Here is a 12549-nt window from a genome sequence, read left to right as displayed (position 1 = left end):
TAGGGAAGGTGTTGGATAGTAAATTAAATCTATTCCCTATCCTAGAGCGCCCCCCAGCGCAATGCGTTGTAATGGTTTTCGTTGTAAAACCTGCGTTGTAATAGCACTGCATGGTAAACGTTGCGTTGTAAAGGATGTTTCCCGGCTGCCGTGCACCAACGCAGGCACCTTTGCACCATGGCCCAAAGGTGCCTGCATTGCAGGGATGATTATTTTTGCATAGGAAGGGAAACCTTCCTCTAGAAAAATAATCAAAAGAGGCTTTTCCGCTTTCTACGTGCGCTGCAGAAAACATAGGAAAAGGAACAACGAGGAGAAATAAAGATATTTCTCCTCGTTGTGCCTCCCTTATGCCGCCCGTGGGGAGCTGACGTTTTTGATGCTGCCTCAGATTTACGATTTCTCGTAAATCTGGAGAGGTGTCAAAAAGGCATGGATGTTGCTGGGAACACGCATAGCAGCACCAATTGCACGCCCCTTTAACACAGAAAACTGCGTTAAAGGGACCGATATTTATCAGGCAGCAATAAGCCCAAAAAAGTGGCTCAGGGCTGCCTGACAAATATCATGCATGCTTCTGCGCCGGGGAACGTCACAAAAAGTGACGTTCTGGAGGCACAAGGAGTCTCATACATGAGGCCCTTCATCTTTTTTTTATAATTCTTTCGATTCACAACAATAAGGCTTTCAATAGATTTCAATGGTGTAATTTTTCATTTTCCTAATTTTAAATGCCGTTCTCCTTGTTCTCCATTAAACATTCCTCCTATTACTTCTTCTCTTTTACTTCACTTTTGCTCAGACCTTTAATATTTGTAATTCTTTAATTATGGTGTTATTCAGTTTGTTGCACACAACACAGCAACGATTTTGCGTGTGTAATTATTTGCTGCTCAGATTCAAACAACAAAAGTGTGACAAAGTTAATCATAGAGATATCACCTTTTAGTTGCAATCATCTTAGCATGAATTGTTTTGAGTGCAGCAGAAGAATGGTATCACTTGGTTTCCTCTCACCGAGTGGTATTTGTAGATCTAATATCCACAGGATCAATTTCTCCAAAAAATCTCAGAGTATGAGAAAAGGAAACATAATTGTGCAAATGACTTTGAGCTCCTGTAGAAGGGGGTGCTTAATTTGTAAAATAAGTGCGGGACAAATGTTTTGCTTGGAAGCCCCAAGCTAATGCAATCAAAGGCCAGGGTGCAAATACCAGAGCTGAATAGTTTTGATTCCATCTAATCCCTTTAAAATCCACCACTACATACTCTCCTGCCCCCGCATCTCCCTCTCACAGGATATTTGTCATCCCTGCTTTCTCACGTTGTCACTGTTTTTCCATCTTTTTCTTCTTCCTGTCACTTTCCTGTTTGTGTTTTTCCCTCTCTTGCTCTAGGTCAAAGCCTGTTGAGAAAAAACAAGGGACTGTCCCCAAACATGAGTGCCAGTGGGCCCACCTACAAACGCCAAGCCAAATTAAGCACTGGTTGCAGTGAGATATCAGAATTCCTCATATCTAGAAAGGCAAATATTTATATTACATATGAACAACAGGAGAAATTCACTTGGTGTGAGAAAAGGACCCTTCCAGTACGGTTCATCAAGAGTTCTCTGATACCAGGAGATGTTGTTATTCACTGTGTGGTAGCACTGATTTAGAATGTTAAGCGCCATTTCTGCCAACTACGAAGAGAAAGGGCCTTGGGATGTTCACTTCCAGGAAACTTATTTTTTTTAAAGTTTTGGTAGTCAGTTAACCATAGCTCTCTGTGTACAGGGCCGACATACTCAACGTTTGCTCCATATAAAAGAAGCAAATCACTTTAATATTCTGTTCAAATGTGCCATCATTTTGTCAACCTGCCTCTACCTATCACTGAAACTTGGTAGGTTGGTTTTGCAAAAATACTGGTTCGGAAACCCAAAAGGGCTCTGTAATGAAGACAAACATTGTAAATGAATATCAAAGAGCACACACCACTTACTGTTAATAGGGAAGCTACATAAACAGAGATCTACATCTGCTTTGGCAGATTTATCATGTCGATTTTGTTGCGGTCAAAAAGATTCAATCATATATCACACGTGGTAGCTCATTATCCTAAACCAAAAACCACATGACATTTTCTCTTCCTGTTTGTAAGAAATTAGATTATTCCTTAAAGTGGTTGAGAATTCACTTCAAAGAACAATCTCAATCCTTGTCAAGGTGAACCACAAAAGCCTCAAAATAAACCTGTGTTTAACCCTCGTGTAGCATGGCACAAAAGCAGTCAGAATTTATGCAGCAATCAGATAGAAGTGAAGTGACAAAGCAACACACGGAACATACTGCAACCAACTTCGTTAGTGTTAGATCTGGGGGTCTCTAGTTGGCAGAGGTAGGTACCACTGTCCAAATAGGGACCCTTGCTTCTAGTCAGGGCAAGGAGATAACCCTCTGAGATAACCCCTGCTCACCCTCTAGGTAGCTTGGCACGAGCAGTCTAGGATAACCAGAGGCAATGCGTAAAGTATTTGTACCAACACTCACAGTAACACAGTGAAAACACCACAAACTGACTCCACAACAGTTTAGAAAAATAAAGGTATTTTTAATCTAAACTACACAAGACCAAAACGACAAAAATCCAACATACACAGTTCAAGAATATGGTTTCAAAAAGAGTTCTTAAGGTTGCGTTAGAATTCTCTACGTTGCGATAGAATTCTCTACTGATGCGTGAAAAGTTCACAGTTGCGTCACGTTTACTCACAGTACCTTTTAGTTGCAACAAAGTTCCAAAAGCAGAAGCTGGTGTGGTGGAGAACAAGGGATGCGTTGCTCCTGAGACCCTGGGGAGGCGATGCGACAGCCCCGCTGCAGCAGCGGGCGTGTTGCGACGAATCCGGTCTGTATGGGGAGGAAGGCCACTTGTATGGATTCCGATGCGTAGGTTCCGTAGGAAGTCTGTTCTCGCAAAGGCACGATGCGACGATCTCGTAGGGGCTGCGACGATCTCCGGGGCGACGATGCGCGGTCCAGCGGGGATCCTCTCTCTCGCAGCTCCTCGATGCGTTGATTCTGCGATGATGCTCGCAGCGACGTGATGCGGTCCGCAAGCAAGCGGTGCAGCGATCTCACCCAGCGACGACAGGCTCTGCGACGATACTCGCAGCGATGTTCGATTCTCCCGCACCGGTCTGGTGCGTCCCGCAAACTAAGGATGTGACGTCTCTGCGACGATCTCGACCTCCGTAGCGGCGGGAAACTTCTCGCACTGTCGGGGATGCGCTCCGCAAGCGAGCGATGCAACACTTTTCAAGTTCAAAAGTCAATCAAGCTCAGTTTCAAGCTTCCCAGCACAGGTACAACTTCCAGAGGCCCCACAACTGGATCAAGCACTCTAGGTAGGACAGAACTCTCTCAGCAGAGTTCAGGGAAGCTGGGGGTGAAGTCCTTTTGTTCCTGGGACTTCAAAACAGGGAGCCAGCTCTTCTCAGGCGCCTTGGAGATTCCTTCAAGACAGGGGACACAGCTCAGCAGCAAAGTCCTTCCCCTCTCCTTGGCAGCAAAGCAACAGGTCAGTCCAGCAGAGCAACAGCAGGACAATCTTCCTTCTTCAGTTTCAGCTTTCTCCTTGGCAGAGGTTCCTTCTTGATTTCCAGGATGATCTAATTTTCTGTTGTCAGGGGTCCTGTACTTATACCCCTAAAGTATTTGTTCTCTTGGTGCATGTGGGCCCTGAGCCCGGTCTGAACCAGTTCTGGGTGGATCCTGAGCACTTTGTTTTGCTGGCTGCCTCTTTCCTTTCAGAGTGAGGGGCAGGGTCCTCAGCCACCCAGCAGGGGGGTGGAGCCAGCATTGTGGAAGGCAGGCACATCCCTATTCAGCCCAGGTGCTAACTCCTCCCACCACTCCAGTTGCAACTGCAGTCATTCAGCCTAGTGCTGACTCATCCATCCTGCTGGGGAATTCCCCAGCCCCTGTCACTCACAAACCAGACAGTCAATACACAAACAGGCCCAGGCACACAGAAGGGTTAGACAAGAGAACAGCAACTTTCTAAAAGTGCTGTTCTCAAACCCAGGATTTAAAAACAACCTTTCCTAAAGGATGTGTTATTAAATTCTGAGTTCAGGGATACTAGATACTTATGTCCTATATTGTTCCTATGGGAAGAAATGCTGTTAACCACTGTAGCCAGCATCCCCCATGTTAATCTATGGAGCAAGATAGCCTTACAATAGTGAAAAACGAAAATGGCTGTAATTCACTACCAGAACATGTTACCTGCACCAGTACATGCTCTACCTTTCACATACACTGCACCCTGCCCAGGGGGGTACCTTGGGCCTTCCATAGGGGTGGCTGATGTGCACAAAAAGGGAAGGGTTAGGCCTGGTCAGTGGGGACACTGGCCAGGAGGACATGGCAGTTCTAAACTGCCCATAGGCACTGCAGTGGCAGACCTGAGACACCATTTTAGAGCTACTCCTGTGGGTGGCACAATCAGTGCTGCAGGCCCACTAGTAGCATTTGTCATCACCAGCCCTGGCACACCCAGTGCACTTTACTAGGGACTTCATGGTGATACAAATATGCCAAACATGTATATCCAATCAGAATAACAATTTACACAGGGAGCACTTACACTCTGGCACTGATCAGCAGTGGCAGAGTGTCCAAAGCATCTAAACGAGCAAAACGAAATCCAGCACAGCATCAAAAATACAGGAGGTAGAAGCAAAAAGATAGGGGGAAACCACGCCAAAGATGCCAGGTCTAACAGTTATTAAATAACAAACCGATGACAAAATTCCAATCAGTTGAACAGGAGTTATGAGTTTTAAAGCTTTATATAAAAAGAGTGCTAAAAAGAACCAAAGCGCCAACTATAAACTTTGCAGAGCACTGTATCACTAGGTCTTGGTGAGGATTTTAGCTGTGCGGTACTTTGCATCGCCTCAAATCTGATTAATCTTTCAGTCAGGATCTGTAAGGCGGGACTTTGTGGGGATCTGTGTCATGCTGTGTTGGATTTGGTGAAGTCTTCGAGGAATAGCTGTGCAGCTCTTTTGAGCTTTTTATCACTTTGGATCCAATGGATCCTTCAGTGAGGAGCAGCGTGGCTCTGTGGGGCTTTGTGTTGTATCATGTCAGATCTAGTGAAACCTTAAAATAGGCAAGAAGAAGTACACTCTGACTTCAGCCAAGGGTCAAGGTGTTTGAGGACAGCTCTTTGTTAGTTAAGACTCACTCCCACAAAGATCAGCAGAGGCCACCCTGTACTCTTAGCCACCCCTAAACCCTCAAGATACCCCTACCACCCTATACCCCTACCCAACCCTAAACCCTAAAAATACCCTTCCACTCTATACCCCTAACATACCTAAAACAAAAAACTTCCTATTCCCCTAACCACCCCACCACTAAAAATACCCTTACCACACTAAACCATTACACACCTGTAACCCCAAACATACTCATGCCACCCTACACCCCTACTCACTCCTAAACCCTAAAACACTCTCAGCACCCTATACCCCTACCCACTCATCAGTACAAAAAGTGACATGAGTACATTTTCCATCAACCATCTGGACAGAAAGTGCCATTGATGGTTTTCTCACCAAAACTTTCTTTAAAAAAAGGAAGCCAAGCAAGAGGACTTTATTTCCGATCACCCATCAACACAGAAAGTGACGTCACTGGTTCTCCTATCAGTCACCTACACAGGAAGTGACATCACTGAACCTTCTGTCATTTATCTGGAAAGGAAGTTAAATTACTGGTTTTCCCACCAAAACTGCCTTTAAAAGAAAAAGACAAGCAAGAGCACTTCATTTCCCATTACCTATCAAGCACAGGAAGGGACCTCACTGGCTCTCCCATCATCCACCAACACAGTAAGTGAAATAAATGAATTTCACATCATCCATCTGGACAAGAAATGAAATTACCATTGATGTCAACTTTTTAGACGTCTACTTTTCAAAATATTAATTTGAAATAGGACTTTACTATGAAAGAGAATTTTAAATTACAATTCAAATGAGTGGGAGAAGTACTTATCTAACTGTTCCCAAACTGACGTTAGTACTTATTAAATGTAATATTGTAACCCATTGTAAGTCTACGAGAAGCTAACCTTGCTGCAGAAAAACAGAACCTTGGGGGGATTTTCACTGCCAAGACATGTTAAACCTATTTACACATGTCCTACCTTTTAAAGAAATATACTGTGCTTCATGATCCTACCTTAGGGATGACTTATAAGTATCAAAAAGGGAGGTTAAGGCCTGGCAAAAAGTTTATTTTGCCAGGTCGAAATGACACTTTAAAAATACACCACGGGCTGCAGCGGCAGGCCTAAGAAATGTTACAGTGCTACTTTAGCAGGTGGGATAATGAGTGCTGCAGCCCACTTGTAGCATTTAATTTACAGGCCCTGGATATTGGCACATGAGCCAATTAGGTGCATACCCATTTTACCATGATTGGGAGGGGGAGTACAAGCACTTTAGCACTGATTATCAGGAGTAATGTGCACAGAGTCCAAATGGCAACAAAACAGGTAAAGCAAAAAATAGGGTAGTGAAGGCACATATTTTGGGTAATAACTTACAAAAATGTGTAATTTGCAATACTGTTCATTAGTGATTGATTTCCTCAAGGTAGCAGACCTTCAAATATGTTCAAGAATCTAAATGGTGGGAAGGCGTAGCCAGTTGGCACCCATGATGGCCGCACCGGAGTAGAGCTCTGTACATCAAGAAACTATTTCCCCTAAAATCCGAACATTGATCTGGTTTTTGCCCATAACTAATACCTTCCCTGTACTCCCTGGCTCTTGAGGGAGACTCGATTCGAAAACGGCAACTCTCCAGCGGAAAATCAGCCGTGAAGGCTTGTCTGAGCTGAGTGAGTCGTGTAGCCCCACAGAAAGTGAAAGCCGCTGTTGCAGCGGGCCACTGACATCCGAGCGAGTGGAACTCACTCGGTGGAACAGACAATTCACTCTTGTGGGCCCCGGCTAACCTGATCATGCACAGTGCCGGCTTCTGAGACGCAGACGGTTGCCGCTCTTGCATCTGGAAGGTCGTCGCCGGACTGGTGATAGCGCTGGGCCCGATAACATCATACTTGGGGCACTGTGGGTGTCATTGCGGGGTGAGGGCTATCTGCTTTCCTCCCTGGCCCCATCGAACTACACCTCAGAAATGGTGAGCATTGGGACGTGGCCCGGATTGAACAAGAGACGGGCCTGCTTCCCCCGCCCTGCCTCTCCTTCTCAGAGAGGAACAGAATTTTAGAGCGGCATGTGTGTTCCCTTCTGCACCCTGGTGCCTATAACAATGGACAATGGAATGGACTGCCAATGCGAAGCAAAACGGCGTGAAGGGCAAGGGGCACAGAAGATTAATAGGCCCAAAAAAGAAACCCTGTGGTTACTATAAAAACAAGGGGTGAGATCAAAAGTGCTATAGAAGCAACAAGTAGAAGGAGAGGTCTGCATGGAGGGGACACATGAAGACCCTGATTGATCCCGGTAGAAATAAGCACTCTGAGAACAATAGTGGGCCGCCATTTTTGTTGCACTAAGCAGAAGGAGTGGACATTTGCTTAGAGACGGGAGAAAACGAACTAAACCAAGTACCCCCACTCCAGGTGAGGCCTGCTCCGAAAGCACAGACATGGCAGAGACACATTTTATCAGCAGCATAACATCCAGTCCTGTATGAACTTCTGCATGTCGCAAACACAGGGGACATCTTGCACCAGTGATTTTAGAAAAATGTCGACAGCAAGAGAAGTTAAGCAAACACATCAAACTAAACTGGACAAATTCGCCCAGTCCAAAGCTGATACCACAGAGGAAGAAAATGAAATGCAGGGCGTGAACCAACCATCATGGCGGACATACAAGGAGTCCACTCTGCACTAAACATAAAATAGACACAGTAACAGCAGAGGTGACACTCATGCATGCGGACCTACAAAATCTGGTTGAGAAGGTGAAATCTACTAAAGACTCGATCTCAGTACTCCAAAACTCTAGCAAAACACTAGAAATAATGGTTACAAGGCTCCAGAAGACAATGGTGGACCTAGAGGTGAAACTAAAAGAACATGAGGGGCACGCATGGCGGAATAATGTGCGCAATGTGTGTGTGCCGGAGAGAGCGGAAGGGCGGGCCACAGTCCTGTTCATAGAGGACCTGATACAGAACCACTTACAACCCCAAACTGTCTCCCAATACTTTTCAGTGGAGCACGCACATAGAGTCCCTGGAGGACCTCCTAAACCGGGCGCACCCTCGCCCTATCCTGGCCAGAATATTTAATTATAGAGATAGGGATATTATCCTGCAAACAGTGCGCACAGCCCCCCCCCCCCCAAAAGTTTGAGAATTCGACAATCACCTTCTTCCGGACTTCACACTGAAAGTACAAAAAATGCAGATTCTTCTTAGAGGTCAAATGAGCGCTCTGGGAAAAAAATATTAAACATGCTATGCTTTTTCCAGCCAAGCATGACAGAGGGGAAATCCTGGTTCTTTTAGATCATGGAAGGTATAATAATAATAATAATCCACATTAGTAAAGCGCACACTCACCCGTAAGGGTCTCTAGGCGCTGGGGGCCGTCGGGAAGATTAAGCAAGCTATTGCCCAGAGTCACATGGTGCTGGGCTAACCTGCCGCCGGAGCCGGGGATCGAACCCTGATCCCCAGATTCCAGCGTCAGTCGAACTGGCCGCGGCGCCACACCAGGTAATGGCTGGATGGATGGAAAACCCCTGGAACTCAAAGATCTAACTCTCAAAGAATCCTGCAGGGACATGAGAATTGAAAAGAAAGCGCCTGCCCTAATTTATTTATTTATTTATTTATTTGCTTATATAGCGCAGGACAGGGCAGATCCGCCTATCCCTACCCTCTTCAGACGACCGATAAGAATTTCATGTGACACCGTGTTGAAGGCAGCAGACAGATGCAACAGCACCAGAATCATAGAACCTCCTCTATCCTGTGCCATCCTGATGGTATCGGTCACGGAGAGGAGGGCTGATTCGGTTCTGTGATTAGGTCTGAACCTAGATTGCGAGTGGTCCAGACCGCCCGCTGCCTCGATGAAATTAGACACATCTGTGTTCACATGCTTCTCTGCCATCTTACTAAGGTAGGATAGGAGAGAGATTGGGTGGAAATTGGAAAGGTCCGACCATGGCAGCTCCGCGTTCTTCCGAATAGGGTTCACTATCGCCTTTTTCCAGTCACTGGGCACTTGCCCTTCTTTAAGGGAGAGGTTGATTACCATTTGAATGCCGGTGGAGAGCAGATCACTCAATGGCGCAACCATTTTAGCAGGGATAATATCTGTTGGAGACCCTGTCTTGATTTGGTTATACAGGGAGACAACATCAGATAGGCTGACTTCCGGAAATACAGAAAACAAGGTGCTTTCACATTTAGATGTCCGGAGGACGGGGTAATCAGCATCACTCCTGAGATTCGCGGCCTTTGTGATTTTCTCATATATTGACTCTATTTTATTTTCAAAGAATGCTGAGATGTCATCGCAGAGAGTTGGAGAAAAATCATCAGGATTTTCACAGGCCACAGGTTTTACAAAAGATTGAAGAATTTTGTAGAGTTCTCTGGTGGAGTTGCCAGCTTCAGCCAGTTGTAAGGCGAGACTTTTCTTCCTGGCCGATTTTATATTTTTATGATAAATGGCCAGAGCCTCTGAGTACAACTTCCTGCTAAGAGGTGAATGTAACTTCCTCCAGATTTTTTCGAGCTTTCTACACCCCTGCTTCTCCACTCTCAGCTCTTCCGAGTACCATACTTCCTGTTTAGATCTTGGGTACTGTTTATGGAGTTTCAGGGGCGCCAGTAAATCCACCGCCTCTAGGAGGGCCCTGTTGAACTTAGTAAGACATTTGGAAGGAACTAGCTGCAGATGACTGGATTGATTGGAGGTATTGGACTGGACCGAATGAACGTGAGCCAGGATGTATTCCTGGTCGATAGACACCTTGAAGCCTGCTAATTATATAGTTTTGGGGAAACATAGCACATACTGCTAGGCCAGATGATCCTGCACTTTGCTTCTAAGGGGGGACGAGAAAGAGAACAAACAGTATGTAATGGGAATTGTATATAGACTGTACTTACAAATACTATATCATGGGCTACAAATGACTCAGTTATGGGGAATAGTGAGCCTGGACGAGCCTCGGCAGAGCCGAGTTCCCCATTACAAGGTTTAATGGGTAAGGGTACATAGGCACTCTGCAAAGTTGGGGGGTGGGCAGTTTTAGATCCATGTTGCAGGGAGGGGGTGGGTTTGGGGAGTTATGTGTGGTACAGTTATAGTATTGTTCAAACTTTACTGGGTGATTTTGGAAAACGTGTCTGCAGTGCAAGGGTGATACACAATCAAACAGTGGGACGAATACTTTTGAAAAGGTTTATGGTATCAAGGACGTTGTTGTTGGTATGTGTGGGAGGGTAAAAACACGGTACTGCATCAAGAGGTCCCATTTACAATGATTAAATGCATGAGGACCCCAGGGTGACTTCACGATTAGGTCAACTTAAAATACTATCTTGGAACATTAATGGGCTGGGGGACAGAATTAAACGTGGAATAGTCCTGCAATACTTGAAGCGACAGGCCCCTGATTTGGTCCTACTGCAGGAAACCCATACACAAGGGACCACCTATTGCACACTCAATGGATGGGGATATAAATTGGTGGCTCATGCTGGTTATGCTAAGGGGTCAAGAGGAGTGGGCATTCTTCTGCAGAATTTGTTCCCATTCCATGTGAAGACTGTTACACGTGATACATTAGGAAGGTTTGTTACTCTGTCTGGTAGCTGGGAAGGCAATCTACTCAATATAACATTGCCATAAGTACAACCTAGACTACACTCCGCGAAACTGGGTGACCTAGGTTCACATATTTTAGATCTGCCAGAGGGTGACTTGCTGATAGGGGGTGATTGTAATGCGGCCTTCAATGGAGACCTGGACAGGCAACTGCCCAGACAGGGAGAAGCGTCCGGGAAGATTTTAGCAGACTTTTTGAGAACTATGGGGCTGATGGATGTTTGGGGAGCACACACCCCCTGTCCCTTCAGTATACCTTTCGCTCAGGGGTACATGGGAGCCAGTCCCGGATTTACTATATTTTTAGTAGAGCTGGCCAACTCCCTATGTTCGAGGCAGTGACACATCTCCTCAGGGGTATTTGGGACCATTTCCCAATAGTAGCGATGTATGAAGGCACTCCCTTTGTCATACGTTATGAGATGGTACTTAACTCCTGGAACTTAAAGGTGCCAACAGTACGGGAGGAACTTCCGGAGACTACCAAAAAACAATTTGAAAGAAAATTACGGATCAGTAGAATCGGCCAAAGTGTTGTGGGAGGCCTACAAGACAGTGGTGAGAGGACAGGGTGTCTCAGTGATTGCTGGACATAAAAAGGAAAAAAGAAAGCAACTACAAGAGATAGAGGGAGAAATTAACCAACTTGAATGTGACTTAATAATAGTGAGCGCTCCTGATACCCAACATGGACTGCTTATGAAGCAAAAAGAACATAGGGATATTGCCAATGACGCAGCTAATGCTCAATACTGTGCCACACAATATCGTATATACTAAACGGGTGATAAGGCGGACAAATTGTTAGCTTGGCTGGACAAGCAAGAAAAAGCCAATAGATGGGTGTTTTAGATTGTGAACTGTGATGGTACACGCTTACAAGATAGAACCAGAATAGGGGAGGCGTTTGCAGACAACCTTAAACAGATCTATACATCTACAAGGGCCTCCACATATAGCAAAGCACAGGAATTGTTGGCCACTCTTGGGCTTTCTGTTCTTGAGGGCTCAGATGTCGAGGAGTTAGATTCACTCTTGACGAGTGAAGAGGTAGCCAAGGCAATAGGAGCACTTCAATCAGGCAAGGCTATGGGTCCGGGTGGTCTTCCAATTGAACTTTATAAAATAAATGCATCCACAATTGCCCCATATCTTATTAGAATGTATTAAGAAAGCGTAATAAATAGTATCCTGCCAGAAGCACAAAGATTGGCCAATATCATGGTAATACACAACAAAAAAGGAAAGCCCCCCTAAAAATGTGGTTCATACAGGCCCATCTCCCTCCTAGACCCGGAAGTTAAAATCGTAGCCAAGATACTGGCTAAGCCTTTGTCACCTCTGCTCCACAAGCTGATGCACCCCGATCAATATAGTTTTATGGCAGGCAGGAATACAGCTCTTAACCTGCGGCAACTCCACGGTGTCCTGTGCAGGGTTGAGACGATTAGAGAGGAGGCAGTGATAATGTCTCTTGACGCAAAAATGGCATATGACATGATCAAATGTCTCTTTTTATTTACGACTCTTGAACAATTTGGGTTTGGAGAGAGATTTCTATTCTGGGTACGGCTTCTTTACTCGGAACCTCTGGCCCAAGTCATGGTACATTGTGGGTGACCAACAGTGTTTACATTACAGAAGGGGACGAGGCATGGTTGTC

At 45.5% G+C, this 12549-nt stretch overlaps 1 protein-coding gene across 7 annotated transcripts in view; it reads right to left on the bottom strand.

Annotated features, from left to right (window-relative positions):
- Positions 1 to 12549, bottom strand: part of LOC144819488 (myb-related transcription factor, partner of profilin-like) — a 522799-nt gene that overhangs the window by 301694 nt on the left and 208556 nt on the right. The window lies entirely within an intron of this gene.

This window comes from Lissotriton helveticus, chromosome 2_1 (genome assembly GCF_964261635.1).
Source record: "Lissotriton helveticus chromosome 2_1, aLisHel1.1, whole genome shotgun sequence".
Classification (NCBI taxonomy): Eukaryota; Metazoa; Chordata; class Amphibia; order Caudata; family Salamandridae; genus Lissotriton; species Lissotriton helveticus.
The sequence above is the reverse complement of the archived record's forward strand: the minus strand, read 5'-3'. Positions and strand labels throughout refer to the sequence as shown.